At 34.9% G+C, this 15,656-nt stretch overlaps 1 long non-coding RNA gene across 1 annotated transcript; it reads left to right on the forward strand.

Annotated features, from left to right (window-relative positions):
• Window positions 1-539: 539 nt before the first annotated feature.
• Window positions 540-12,500, forward strand: LOC131896678 (uncharacterized). Its single transcript, XR_009375490.1, has 4 exons — window positions 540-670; window positions 3,401-3,526; window positions 10,022-10,087; window positions 12,021-12,500. It is a non-coding gene; the product is annotated as an uncharacterized LOC131896678 (long non-coding RNA).
• The last annotated feature ends 3,156 nt before the right edge of the window (window positions 12,501-15,656 follow it).

Here is a 15,656-nt window from a genome sequence, read left to right on the forward strand (position 1 = left end):
CACAAGTCATGTTCTTGTGGTCAGGTTTACAGTATTAGACACGAATTTCTTCCTGTGGAGCATGCCTCAAATCCTAACCCAACTTAATCAGTTACCCAATTACCTTCATGCTACTATTGCACCAGTGTGTACATATTGTCTTGCCGGTTGGTAATGGAGGATGCAGAGTTGGAAACAAAGGGAACACTGATGTATTTTCTCGGCCTGTAGCTTGCATAATACATTCTGTCACTGCTGCTAGTTCTGTTGCCTTTTGGGTGTGATGGCTATTCTTGGTTGTCAACTTGACTCCATCTGGCATTAACCAATTCCAAGTGGCTCTGTACACCAGTGAGGAAGTTTTTGAATGAAATCATCTGAAGTGGGAAGACCTACTATTAATCCAAATCTTTTGAGGTGGGAAGCTCCACCTTTAATCTGGACCATAATTTTTGCTGTCATGCTACATTATATAAAGTACATGGAAGAAGGAAGCTTGCTCTCTTTGTCTGCCTGTTCTCTCCATCACTGGAATGTTTATTCCTTCATTGACTTTAGAGCCTACTTCTTTGGAATTCTGGCATATACTGAACACCAGCTAAGACATCCAGCCTTATGAACTGAACAGCAAATGGATTCTTGGAACTTCCATTGGTAGACAGCCATTGATGGACTAGATGAATCACTGATTGTAAGCTATTCTAATAAATCCTGTGTGTGTGTGTGTGTGTGTGTGTGTGTGTGTGTGTGTGTGCGTGTTTTATGTACATTCATTCTATAAGTTCTGTTTTTCTAGTGAATTGTGGTGATTTTTTTTTTTTTTGGTTTTTCGAGACAGGGTTTCTCTGTGTAGCTTTGCGCCTTTCCTGAGACTCACTTGGTAGCCCAGGCTGGCCTTGAACTCACAGAGATCCGCCTGGCTCTGCCTCCCGAGTGCTGGGATTAAAGGCGTGCGCCACCACCACCCGGCTGTGGTGATATTTTATTTGTGCTGAAATGTGATTTTATTTGTATGTTAATAAATAAATTTGCCTGGGGATCAGAGCTAAGAGCAAGCCATTTGGCAGAAGTCCGGTGGTGGTGGCAGCTGCCCTTACTTGAATCACATGGCAGGCAGAGTCTCTGTGTGTTCAAGGACTCAGCTGAGCGATGACCTGAACCTTTAATCCCAGTACCAACCATAGAGACCTGGAGGTCTGTGTAGATGGGCAGTGACAAGGAAATCATGTGGTTGGGTTTAGAGCCAAGGAGAAGGCAGAACAGAAAGGCAATAAAAAGACAGGTCACACAGGAGAAGGTCTCTCTCTCAGGGGAAGGAGGGCAGCAGCTGGTAAGTTAAAGGTTATTCGCTAGTGCTCTGATCTCTTAGGCTTTTAACTCTGTATTTGGCTTTGTGTTTCTTATTTAATAAGACCGTTTAGAAGTTTGTCTACAGCAAACCATATTACAATTTGTCATTGTAGGTAGTCCTTAACTATGTCTCCATCTGGGACTGATTTTCGTGGGACTTCATTTAGCAGTTTTAGATTTTAAGATCTTATAATAAAGCCTTTACTCCATTTGGGATTGTTTTTCTTTCAGTGTAAGATATTGAAAAATAGTTTCATTCTTCTTTTTAAAAATATTTATTTATTTGTTTGTTCCCCTCACCCCCCCCTTTTTTTTTTGGTTTTTCGAGACAGGGTTTCTCTGTGTCACTTTGTGTCTTTCCTGGAACTCACTTGGTAGCCCAGGCTGGCCTCGAACTCACAGAGATCCACCTGGCTCTGCCTCCTGAGTACTGGGATTAAAGGCGTGTGTCATCACCTCCTGGCTTCCCCTTTTTTTAATTAAGAAAATTTTTTCATTCATTTTACTTTCTTCTATGTATAATCATCTAGTTAACCACCAGATTTCAGGTGGTTAAAGCAGCTATTTTCCAAAGTTTCAGTATGACACTTTTCAAAATGAAATTGGTGGATATTGCTGTGTGGGTTTGTTTGTGGCCTCTATTCAATTCTATGATAAAAGTGTTAACTTTAGTAACAAAACAAATCATACTATCAGATCATAATCCAAACTACACTATTCATATCCATGAATATCTGTTGATTAAAAAATTATCAAAAATGCTTGGAAAGTAAATCCTAAAAGTATTTCAAGTTGGATGCTTCTCTCTTTTGTATTATACATTGTAAATAGTGACCACCTTACAAAGGATGACGTGAAAAGCAAGAAAACGTTTCTTGCTTCACAGTGAAACAACCAGAGAAGTGCTGTCTTGACAAGATTGTCATCATCAAGATCAATTATTAGTAACAGTTTTTTTAGTATATGGCAGAATAGTATGATATACCTTTCTCATTTTACAAACAAAGCACTTATACTCAGCAGGTTCATGAGTAAAATACAAAAGAGAGCTACAATAAATATACAAGACCAAACCTCAAACCTATTAAGATCATCCGTAAACTACAATGTCTGCAGAGTATAACAACTAAGGCTGTGAAACTCAAAGCTATAACAGTGTTGTGTCTTAACTAGGGTTTTAGAAAACAAACTAACATTTGGTAAAAATACAATGAAGATGTAATATGAATTTTAGCTAATAACAATTTGTAATTTTTGGTAAATTGTGATATACCTTGCTAATTTAAATGCTATTGATGTAGATTTGAATGTTAGGTAGCTAAGAGAGCTATATAATACTTAAAAGTTTTTTGGAGTGTTCATTGAACCTTTTCTGTAACGTGGCAATCAAAATTTCAAGGGACAAATGCCATGTGTTAAAATTTAGCTCTGCAATTCTAAAGAATTTATTTGTAGTTAAAAATATGAGACTTGTAATCTGGTATATAGATGCTTTATGTCCTAAAATGTTATTTATGTTCAATCTCTACACCACCTGCTTCCAAAAATAGGAATTCAAGTTTCTTGGATTATTATTGCTGCATTTTTTCTGAAAGAGGGGTATAAAATTTATATAGCATTTTTTCAGGATATCCTTTAGTATACTAAAAAAATACCCTTGAACAAAGCTGCAGAAAGTTTCAATGACGTTTTCCGAGCCATAAGTCTTGAAGTAGCCACTGTGAGTGACAGATGAACACAAATTTCTGACTACTAAAAGAGGAGTCATGTTCACAGCACATAAATATTCACTGAGATGGTATCTTTAAATATAACTTGCAAATAATCTCACAGCAAAAAATGTATTTTTATGCTTCCCAGCGGAATTAAAGTGAACTTTTCTCCTTTCCATTTTCTTTGATGAGTTATCACAATGTTGCTTTCAATCTCAGCATCTGCTGTATTGATTTCTGTTTGCAAACACACTTGGCAGTTGTTTCAATTGATTTTATATTGACCTTGAAAGAACGATAAAATTTATGATATATTTAAAAGTTATAAGTTTACTGCTGTTTTCTTCTTACTGATACAGGAAACCAAGAATATGAAGTTCTTAACTGAGCATTGATCATAAGTTGAGGAAACAGAATAACTGGTTTCAGAAAGTACCAGACAAATGGAGCAGAGGACATAAACACCAGCATTCACCAACAAAGTTGTAACTATTCACCATTTTCATCTGTTGGAATAAAATGTAAAAGACAAGACATAAGAAGACTTTGAAGGGTATAATGATAGGGTCTTCTGTACTGTGTGACAGAACTTAAATCGAAAGGATGGAACAAAGTCTTACTTTTTTTTGTGTGTGTGTGAGTTTCTGAATCAAGCACAATGATGCTTCTCCAGATTCATAAATAACGATCAATTAGCACCATATTTTTTAAAAAAAAATAAGAGTTCTAATCAGAATTGGTCAGATAGTCAAAAAGTAGAAAAATATCATTTGTGATGAGAGTTATTAATGATATATGACTTAGAAATAATTCTATAAGATCAATGTTCCTGTTTGGACTGGAGAGTGGTTCCCAAGGCCGACTCCTAGCTACAAGGCAAATACCTTTAAAATTTTTACTTGAGAAATTGGCCATCAATATTATTCAATGGCACATGGAAAAGCTTGGCTTCCTCTATTCCTGATAAAAAATTTAAATATTAAGAATTTATGGCCCTGTGCTTTATTCAACCTTGGTCTCAACAATTCTCGCTCATACAAACCCTCCTTTTTCTCGCCAATTGGACTCCCGGAGCTCCACCCGGGGCCTAGCCGTGGATCTCTGCATCCAGTTCCCTCAGTCATTGGATGGGGTTTCTAGTAGCCAAATGAATGGAAACACATGAACTCTGAACCAATGGCTGAGGGGTCCCCAACTGGTTCAGGCCCTCTGAATAGGTGAGACAGTTGATTGGCTTGATCTGTTTGGGAGGCATCCAGGCAGTGGGACTGGGTCCTGTGCTCAGTGCATGAGTTGGCTGTTTGAAACCCGGGGCTTATGCAGGGACACTTGGCTCAGCCTGGGAGGAGGGGACTGGACCTGCCTGGACTGAGTCTACCAGGTTGATCTCAATCCTCGGGGGTGTCTTTACCCTGGAGGAGGTGGGAATAGGGGGTGGGCTGAGGGGAAGGGGAGGGGGCCGGGCGTGGGGAGAACAAGGGAATCTGTGGCTGATATGTAGAATTAAATTATATTGTAAAATTAAATTAAATTAAAAAAATAATTTATGGCAATATGTTTATGTAGCCATTTGTGCCTACACGTTGTGATTTTTGGGGAGATAAGAATAAATATCTATTCACCTGTGTTAGGGCACACACACACACACACACACACTCACTCACACACACACACAAATAATACAAAACAAAACTCAGGTAAAACAAGTTACTCGACCCAAGTCCCCCTTGGTGAACTGAAGAGATCATTGAGATTACTTAGACTAAAAAGGATCAAAGATCATGGGATACTCAAAGGCATCACCAAAAGTCCCATCACTCTGGAGTTTCCTGACTACTAATCAAATACATCAAATTGTATCTTCTCTTCAGCAAACCTTTGCTGCAACATACCCTTGGGGAGATGGCTTGTGAATCACCATTATGGATTTTGTAGATTCTGAACCTCTTGATGCCAAGTTCTGTTAGCTTTCTTAGCCTCTAATCTCATTAGCTTCTATGGTCTCCCTCTTTCTCCCAAGTGAGATTGTTTCAATTCCAAGGGTAGCTGCTCAATATTTGTATGCTTTCTTGTATTTAATACTCCAACACAATTAAAGGTAAATTGTGAAAAGTTGACTCTACCTTGATCATTGAACTCTACTCAAAATTGACTTGAATACAAATGTTTACATTGAATTTTAATGAAAGATCACATAGATATGAAATACAGATGAAATACATCATAAATAGTTATGTATTTATACAAATTCCTCTAGATACATCTAGTCATAAAAACACATATCACAATATATAGTTGCAAGTATGTGCAGCATTTATTACTGGTTTATAAGTTGATATTTGCTGTATAGCAATAACATTGCAAAGTTTAATAATCTGTAAACTATGTTCACATATAAAAGTTCCTTTTTGATATTCAGGCATAAATATTATAGTCAAATAATAATTTTTCATTGGAAATTAAACTGCTTTTTCCTTTTTTTCTTTTATTGAAAACAGATTTTTTTCCTCATACAATATATCTTAATTATAGGCCCCCTCCCTGTACTCCTTCCAGTTCCTTCCCATCTTCTCTCCCCTCTAGGTCCACTCTCTTTCTCTCTCATTAGAAAAGAACAGGCTTCTAAGGGATAACAACCAAACATGACAAAATAAAATATAGAAAAATGAAGCAAAAACTATCATATCAAAGTTGGACATGGCAACTCAACAGGAGCAGGCACAAGAGTCAGAGACTCACTCATTCTCATAGTCTGGAGTCCCATAAAAATACTAAGCTAGTAGCTATAAAGCTATAATTTATAGACAGAGGACCTGATGCAGACCCATGTAGGCCCAGTGCTTGCTACTTCAGTTTCTGTAAACTCCTTTGCACCTTTCTTAGTTGATTCAGAAGGGCTTGTAATCTTGGTGTTCTCCATCCCTTCTTGCTTTTACAATCTTTCTGCCTCATCTTCTTTGGTATTCTCTGAGCTCAAATGGGAGACCTCCCATTTAGGTTCTATCTCCATATGAAGTCCACCTGTGGGTCTCTGCATCTGTTCCCATCTGCTGCTGGAAGAAGCCTCCCTGATGATGACAGGATAAGGTACTAATTTATGAGTATAGAAGAATATAATTAGAAATCATTTTATTGAAAATTTTTTTAGACCAATAATGTTTGGTTTTACCCTGGGTCTCTGGGCTATCTAGTCTCTGGTTCTAGATTCAAGTAGCATTGGGCATGGGTTTCCTATAGTGAAATGGACCTTAAGTAAAATCAGAAATTCATTGGCTTCCACAAATTCTGTGCCACCATTGCCCTAGCATATTTTACATGTAGGAAAGATTATAGGCCAAAGGTTTTGTGGTGGGGTTTGTGTCCACATTGCTGTTTTGGTAGCCTATAGAGTACCTTCTTACACCAAAAAGACTTTTGGGATATATTTTACCGCCAACTCACAAGAAAGGGGAATAACTATTCATTGATCACATTACTCATAATCTCAAATACAATGATGAACACTTGAATCTAAAATTAATTTGTGTCTGACATTATGTTATTACTTTTTTATTTCCTCTTCACATTCCACCTCTAAACCCATCCCATTTACCCCTGTTCTCTTTCAAATTGATGTTCTCTTTATCTTTAATTGTTTTTATATATGTGTGGTAGGTAATTGTTTGTGTGTGAGTGTATTCCGAAATAAATACATATGAATTCTCCATACAATATTACTTACATGTATATATTTTCATGGCTGATCAACTTTAGATTAAATGGTAATGTATGTGTTTATGATATGGGAGACCAAGAATTAGTGAAACAGCATAACTAATGAAGACAAAATAATGATATTTTTACCTAATAAAAGTTTGACATTTCAGCATTATAATTTTTAAAATATTGCATAAAACTGTCTACTTCTGAGAAAGTGTTTTGTTCATCTGAAAGGAAACTTAGTAGAAATTACACAAGCTCATGTTAATGTGTGTGCAATACAGGGATTGTATGAGAGAAGTCTGGTTGTAAAAAATGAGGAGAATTAAATACAAGGAAGAAAGTATTTCATATACAGGTACTCCTTGCTTTATTCACATGATTAAAATTAGTTACTAAATATTGTAAAGAGCTCAAGCCTATATTATATTGTACATTACACTTCTGTGATCTGTTTAAGGGGTAAGACATAAGTATTTGGATCAAAATATCTGGGTAATGAAATTTTTATAGGCTTGAAACAGAATTTTATAAGCTAGTGTAGTGGTGAGTAGCATAAAAATAGAATTTATAGATTGAATATAATATTATTTACTGGCTTATATAATTGAATTTTTGTAACCAAATATTTAAAATGTAGTTTATATCACAAAGATCTACTAAATTTAATTTATAAAAAAGAACAGGAAGGAAGTAATATTGAAACAGCTAGTCATTTGTTTGTGAAAATATATATAACGTGACTGTTATTCATTAAAGTACTTACGACACTGAAAGATACTTTTATGATCAATTGTGAATTGTGATCAATTATTACTTTTTAAGATTTATTTTTAATTATGGGTGTTTGTGCATGGAATGTTAGTGAAGGTGCTCTTGGAGGCAAGAGGTATCAGATACCTCAGAATCTGGAGTTACAGGCAGTTGTGAGCCACCCCTGTGGGTGCTGGGAACCCGACTGTAATTGTCTACAAAAGTGATATGCACTCTTAACTACTGAAACCTCAATTAAAAAAACACTTTATAAGAACCCATACTAATTTATAAAGTATAAACTCAAACATGTGAAACTGAGTTCCACAGAAACATTAAGAAAAATAGATGAATCTGTTCTGACCTTTGGATTTCCATACCCCTCTATTAGAAAAGACCAATTGACAAGATCATCCCAACACACATTTGAACTTAAAAGAAACCATGCAATGTTTGTTTATTTTTTTAATGAAGGAATTTTTTTATTCATTTTACATACCAATCACAGATCCCTTGTCTTCCCTCTTCCTGCCTCTCCAGCCTTCCCATCCTAACTCATCCCCCATTCCCTCCTCCAACAAGGTAAGAACTCCCTTGGAGAGTCAGCAGAGCCTGATACATTCAGCTGAGGCAGGTCCAAGCCCCTCCCCCTGCATCAAGGCTGTGCAAGGTGTCCCACCATAAGTAGTGGGCTCCAAAAAGCCAACCATGCACCAGAGATGCATCCTGAACCTACTTCCAGGGGGCCGTTTAAGCAGACCAAGCTACAGTTCGCTTATGCAGAGGGCATAGTTGAGTCCCATGGAGGCTCCACAGATATTGGTCTAAAGTTCCTAAATTCCCACTAGTTTGATATGGTTGTCTCTGTAGGTTTTTCCATCATGATCTTGATGACCCTTGCTCATAGAGTCCCTCTTCTCTCTCTTCAACTGGAATCCTGGAGCTTGGCCTGGTGTTTGGCAATGGATCTCTGCATCTGCTTCCATCAGTCACTAGATGAAGGCTCTATCACGACAGGGTATTCACCGATCTGATTACTCATACTGCAACTGACATCAGCATAAAAATCAGTGTTAAAAGAACAGCTTAAAAATTTCAAAAATATTTAGAATTTCATCAGCACAATCCTAAATAAATCAGGCATCAAAGAAATTAATACTGTTTACTGTTTATAAGACTCACTTCTGATTCTCCACCTGAACCAGGTGGTTCACATTCACCTGTAACTCCAAATCTAGGGAATATGATGCTTTTGGTTTCCTTGGAAACTTGCACTCACATGCAAATACACGCAATCAAATCAAATTTGTATAAATGCACAAGAACATGCACATAATTAAAAATAACAGTAATAAAATGAATTATACAAATATATCAATAACAAATAATCTAACTTTCCAAATGTAGATTCCAAAAATTAAATACACTCAAAGATAAAAAAAGCCAAATGTGAATATATTTAAAATAAAATATCAATTGAGATAAGGCAACAAAATAAAAAGCTTTTTATTTCTCCAAAATCCATGACACAAATAAAATTATATAGGAGTCTAAGAAAAAATGAAAAAGCTACAAGTCACCTGTCATAGAAATTAAGGAGGTGTGTATCATTGTAGAACTCAGGAAGACTAACAATAATGAAGTAATATTGCAAGCAAATTTAAAACCATAATTTGGTAAATTATATGGAATGGAAATTGTCTTTAAATATGAAGTCTACTCGTTGCTCTCTCTGTGTATGTATCTTTCTCTCTCTTACCTCCCAAACACACACACACACAATATATGTATATGTATGTATGTATGTACGTATATATATATGCACTAAATACATACATTAACATTTGTATATAACTATCAATTTACTAAATAATTGGGTAATTAATAATAAGAGTTTTTCCACAAGTCTAGGCAGTAATTTATCCACATTTTGATGAAAATATTAGATAATGAAATGTTGCAAAAATGTAATTTATATATATATATATATATATATATATATATATATATATAGAGAGAGAGAGAGAGAGAGAGAGAGAGAGAGAGAGAGAAAGTTTGAGATTCAAGGAACAGAACTTTGTTTGCTCTTGGCATCATTTTCCTCTAAGAATTTTCCTCTATTTGAAAGAATTAAAACCATTAGAAAATGCTGATGCTAAGTGATATTCTGATAAAATTTTCTATGATTAATAAAGTTCAGGAAACAATTTTCCCCTAATTTATGTTACTTCCTCAAGTGTTTATCAAAGTGATGAAAAATTATAAAGCTAATGAACCTTTATTCAGTGTATAAAATTGAGCTTGGTCAAATTGTGGGTAATTTAATATCTCTTCTGTCTTTATAGGTATTTAGAGTACAATTTAAAAATAATTAACAAACATTAATCATAACAAAAGTATTAGCATACTTTCTAATAGATTCTTGAAACTAACCTCAATGCAATACATCTATTTACAGTAAATTCATACTTCAATGATTATCTGATTCATGTAAGTTTTAAACCCTTGATCATATCATTCGATTTCAGGTTCAGTGTCTGCCACCATTTATTGTAACGATGGACACAGCAAATCATCCTGATAAATCTCAATTGGTATGTTTTTGAGATTGAAGGAGACAATCTAAGGTGTTCAAAAATAAATTTGTACAATTATTTAAGACACGTTATGAAGACACAGATCATTGTTACATGTTGAAAAAACATTGGGTATCATTTACATAATGACACAATCTCACAAAAAGTATTTCCAAAGTAAATTCGGTTAAATCTCACCAAGAATAAGGAGGAAAATTACTTTTAAAAAAGTCAGATGATATTAGGGAAGTTTTATGTGTATATCTCATTTACTTTTTATAAAAATATTGTGGAAGCTACCTTAAAAATTAATTTCCACAGTGCACTAAGGATTTCCAAGCTTAAAAAAAAAAAGCTATGGTAACAAATTTAATGTGGTTGTTGATGAATTTCCAGGTCCAAAGATAAAGAAAATAATGCAGCACTGAAGGAGGAATGAGGTACATTTTATGTGCAAAGCACTTAGCAATACTTTTTATGTATTATGTGTACCATGTTCATTTTGATGACATCTGACTGGTTTTTGTAAGTCTTTTTGTTACACATTCCTTCCCTTATTATATCCATTTAAATTACTTCATAATTTCAGCTATTTACCAAATATTTCACACATTCATGTAAGGAGTTACTCTATAAAATAATGCATATATACTATTGTAGAACAATAGAATGAAATACCATTAAATACTAATTCATAATACCACTTAGGTATTTTGCAAGATGTCAACTTCTAAAATACATATGTTTCCTTAATATATAGAAGAAAATAGAACAATAGATGATGTCAGTGACTCTAATGTTTATGATGAGACATTCATTCTTTCATGAAAGAACTAGTTTGGAATATTTATCTATGTAATCATTCCTCTATCTATCTATCTTTTCATAATCTATCTACTAGATACAATCATGAAAGATCTTGAAAATTATGTAGCTCATTTCTTAACCTTCATTAATTATAGGGTGATACACATGCTTTACTTGAAGGAAAATAAAGTGTTCACATATTTTCACAGCATAGAAGATTATGATTCAGGTAAAATGGGTATAGAGAGGAGAATATAAGTAATACTTCAGGTACCAAATGTATATTTAACTTTTTTACACACAGAAAAACAACATTTTGCTGACTAGATTATAAAAATAACAATAAATTTACTTTATTATTATCTATGTAGGTGTTTTGTCTGCATGGATGTGTGTGAGCAATTTGTTTGGTTTTGTTTTGTTTTTTCAAAGCAGGGTTTCTCTGTGTAGTTTTGGTGCCTGTCCTGGACCTCACTCTATAGACCAGGCTGGCCTCGAACTCACAGAGATTTGCTTGGCTCTGCCTCCTGAGTGCTAGGATTAAAGGTGTGCGCTACCACTGCCCAGCTGTGTGAGCAATTTTTATGCAATACCCATGGAAGCCAGAGAGGTTTTGGGTCTTCTGGACTGAAACTGGAAATGGTTCTAAGCTTCTCTGTATGTGCTCTCATTTAAAACCGTTTCTGGAAAAGCCATTCAGTGCTCTTAACTAATGAATCATATCTCGAGCCTACAAGAATAATTCTAATAATATTGATATTGAATTTTCCTGACTAAGAATTATGATTATATACATATGCATTCTCATTAATCTTCTTATATTTTAAATATAAATAATATTGGCCTTAACTTTGTTTTAATTCACAAAATGCCAAATAGTTCTTAAATGGCTACCTCAAATTACCTGTGGCATGAGATATCCTAAACTTGAGAAAGGGAGTAAAATGTTGCATGCAAAACAAAAGCAGATGTACAACAAGTGCAAGATAAAGGGAGGGGAAAGAGAATCTAAGAAAGAGTTTTTTAAACACCTAACAAGGAAAATCAGTACTCTGGAACTCTACAAAATATTGCACAATTGCATTTAGATATTATGGTATCTGAAATAGTGACTCCCCAAATGTGTCCTTGTTCTGATCCTCAGGCCGTTCTCCTGTAGAAGAAGTGGATCAAGATAATTCTCATTTAACTAGAAAATTTAAACTCTAGATGTTATATTGGATAATCTGTGCAAAAAAAATATGAAAAGCTGATTCGCCATGGTTGAAGAGGAGGTACGATCACAGTCATGGAGAAGAGTTGGGGTAATTTTTATTTGGAATAAGAATAGTCCATAGAGCAGATTGCACTCCTGGATGAGAATGGAGCACAGGTGTAGAACTAGAGACATCCACTAAGAAAAGCAGGCGGTTTGTAGATGCAGAATTGTGTTCAGCCATGTTAACAACTCATAATGGTTCCCACAACACTTGTTTCAGACATTTGACCTTGAAAATTGCACGATGACTAATCAATGTCAAATTAAGTCATTGACTCAGTGGTAATTTATTACAGAAGCAATGGAAAATGGATATATCTATACTATGCAAATATTAGAAGTAAACAAGGACAATGAGTTCTGTAAATCTATCCATCAAAGGTGAAGTCTAATTAAAGGAGAAGTGGCAAAACAATATCTACTGTCTCTGGAATTTATATATGTGAAAAGCAGTTTCACCCATGTAAGTTAACTAGGGAATGCTGCAAAGTTAATTATATCACTAAAGATGAAACAGCATCAAAACTTAAATACAAGCCCAAAGGTCAAAAGTAGAGTGTCTGTGAGAAGACAGAGGCAGGGAGAAAAGTGATGTTATTGAATTAAAGAACATATGTATTATCTTTAAGACAATTAGCCACTGATTCAGCAATGTATGTAGGTCTACTGGACAGACTAGATGCCATGGCCCAGAACGGGTGAAAATATCTGTGAAGAATATTTTGCTATTAACTTGTCAATGGGATATGAATATTAAGTTATCTCCGAGGGTAAGTATAAAGTCAAAATCCTAAAATTATCTTAATAGTCCTTAAGAAATGTATTTAAAGATTTTAAAAAGTGTGACTTTTTGTAGCAACCAAAAATTTTACATTGAACTTAAAAACTACTTGTATTCTATTTTTGGATTTCTTATCCTGTAGCAAAACTTGTGTCTACATTGGCATGAAGCCAACAGGCTGACTTTAAAGAAGCTTTAGTTATTTCAGAGGTGAAGATGGGAATCTTCCCCCATTTCAGAGATATTTGATATATGGATTGATTACCTTTTCATATTAATGGGATAACTTAATGGCAAAATTCAAAGTTTGACATAAATATGAACTTTTATTTATTTTTTAAACATGAACTTCTATAAATAATTTTATTCACACACATCTGAGTTTAAGTTCATTTTGAATAATGAAAAGACAGAGAAGTGTATGGAGGCCGAAGGATGAAGTCTGCTGGCTTTGTAGCATTCATACCAAAAAACGTTTGCATTCCACCAGTAAATATTTAGTACTACACTTAGCGCAGAGAACTGTTTCAAGAAAAGTAAATGTTGCATAATGTTTAACCGAAAATATTAACTACAAATTTGTATTATATATAAAGCAAAATATAACAACAAAAATAATAGCAAAATTGTATATATGTTAGGAACGAATATTCTAATGAAAAATATGAAAGTTGAAATGATTTTTTGAAAAAAATAGAATGAGCTATATCTGAATAAAGGCCATAAATCACACTGAGATGTCACCAGTGGGGGTTGGAAATGGAAGATGTGCCAGGGATAAAGACAGGAGTATCAGAAAAGGAAAAAAAAAAAAAACACAAAAAACCCACTGCTATTGCCAAGGCAGAAAAGCATCAGCGAGAAGCAGCAACTTAAATTCAATGATAGATATTCAGCTTTTGAAACTACATTCAATTCCACAGTCTTTTCAGGCATACAATAGTCAATTCTAGTTTTGTTGGGAAAATCTTATTAAATGAGAACAGCCTTAAACTCACTAGGAAGCCAACTGGCAATTGAGTTCTGATCCACCTACCTCCACTTCCCAAGTGCTCTACCACACCCTGTGTATGTGATGTAGGGGATTGAACCCAGCGTTTCATTTATGACAAGCAAGCAATCTACCAAATATAAACTAAACTGCATTCTTAGCCCTAAAATTTATTGTAACTAATAATGCAAAACTAAAAAAAAATAAGTTGTTTTAATAGTTATCAAACTATGCCATGAAGTCCCTTGAGAAAGCACAACACAAAGAAATAGAAAGTACACTCAAATCATAAACATTGTAGATATATTATGAATAACTGTCAATCTTGATTATCAATGGGACTTGCAATTATTATCTAATTGATTTTCTGGAAAGTATTAACTGAATGAGGAAGGGCCCTTTGTGGATGTCCCTTCCATGAGCACCCAGATATATAAAAAGGTCTATATCAAGCTGATATCTAGAAAAACAAAAGATATTATATATATAACTATATATATATAATAAATATACACATTTTTATAGATGGTGAATTGCTAGAGTTGCTGACCATCAATAGAGGCTGGGTTCACAGGTGCCTACCTGTGAATAAAATTCATTTTAAAGAACAAGTTAGTTACCTCAGCAGTCCTCATTTTTGCTGAAGGAATGGAAGATTTCTGAGACCACTGATCTTCGTCCTCATTGAATGGCTGAGGGAGCAGGAACTTGATGTCCATGAAGAAATAAAGATGATAAGCAAGCAACACAGTTTTCTTTTCTTTTCTTTTTTTTTCTCAACTCAGTATCTGGGGCACTCATCAGAAAGTATTGCCCACTTCTGGGGAGTCTTTTCCCCACAGTCAGTTCTTCCTGAGAAAGCCATCAGAAAGTCCACAAGGAACACATATCTTAGTTAATTCCAGATCCTGTCAAGTTGACAAGCAAGATTAATGACCAGGATGTCAAAGTAAAACACAATCTCCTCCCTGCCTTAGCCTCTTCCTGAGTGAGTATTTGTGACCTTTGCTGCCATCCTCCACTAACAGCTGACTGAAAATACTTCAGCTTTCTATGCTGACTCAAAACCAATGTCGCCACAGATCATCAGGACTGGACTGGACATGTTGAGTTATCTCTCCATGTGTACTGAACAGTTTCTATGTTCTAAGCTTCTCCAACTTGCAGAAAGCCATTGTTTGGCAACCTAGACCTGTCATATGCGTTTTATTTATTCTGTTGCTCTAGCAATTTGAGTGTTAATGCATTATTGTGTTGTTTTTTGTATTCTTGTATTATGTGAATCTATGTGTGTTTGTGTATATGCATATTGTATATAAAATATAGTTTATATATAATATATATATACACTATAAATATTCAGAGGTTATTATATGTATGATGCTTGTTCAGCCCACCTTGTCACTACATTCTAATAATTTCTGGTAGTGTCCTCTGCTTTCATAACCAATTTTTATTGTTAATTCAAATATCAGTTGGAGAGTTACTTCCTACTGCCTGTATCCTCTTTCATGATAGTGGGTTGTAGACAAGTTTCTAAATTTCTTATTAAATAAGAAACACAAAGCCAAGTACAGGGGTGATAGCTGAAGAGATCAGAGAAATAGCAAATAGCCACCAACTAACCTTAGCTCATCACGTTGCTGTAGCTTCCCAAGCGAGCACCTGGCCCAGTTTCCTGTCTAACCTTTCTGCCTTTATTGCCTTGCTGTTCTGCCTTCTCATTGGCTCTTAACCCAGCTACCTCACT

Source organism: Peromyscus eremicus, chromosome 20 (genome assembly GCF_949786415.1).
Source record: "Peromyscus eremicus chromosome 20, PerEre_H2_v1, whole genome shotgun sequence".
NCBI lineage: Eukaryota > Metazoa > Chordata > Mammalia > Rodentia > Cricetidae > Peromyscus > Peromyscus eremicus.